The sequence below is a fragment of the Gavialis gangeticus genome, unplaced genomic scaffold, assembly GCF_001723915.1.
Source record: "Gavialis gangeticus isolate Ggan-Ray unplaced genomic scaffold, GavGan_comp1, whole genome shotgun sequence".
NCBI classification, from domain to species: domain Eukaryota; kingdom Metazoa; phylum Chordata; order Crocodylia; family Gavialidae; genus Gavialis; species Gavialis gangeticus.
This window is the reverse complement of record NW_017729032.1, coordinates 9481047-9481339: the sequence shown is the minus strand read 5'-3', so window position 1 is coordinate 9481339 and position 293 is coordinate 9481047. Positions and strand designations below refer to the sequence as shown.

Below are 293 nucleotides of genomic sequence, written 5' to 3'. Positions count from 1 at the left end.
CAGGGCGGCTAGGGTCTGGAACCAGCTTCCAAGTGAGGTGGTGCAGGCTCCCACCCTGGGGGTTTTTAAGAGGAGGTTTGATGACCACCTTATTGGGGTCATTTGACCCCAGTGCTCTTCCTGCCATGGCAGGGGGTCAGACTAGATGATCTGCTCAGGTCCCTTCCGACCCTAGAAACTATGAAACTATTTGGAGATTTTCTTTCTGTTCAAATGAATGTAGCTTAGGAAAAGAACTAAACCTTAGCAGTGTAACTAAGCCTAGGCAAGCCAGGTACCATCCCTAGGTGCGA

General features: G+C 50.2%; 1 long non-coding RNA gene across 2 annotated transcripts in view; it reads right to left on the bottom strand.

Moving 5' to 3' along the window:
* The window catches only part of LOC109302521, a 17670-nt gene that overhangs the window by 2879 nt on the left and 14498 nt on the right, over positions 1–293 (bottom strand). The gene's annotated exons all lie outside the window — the stretch shown is intronic.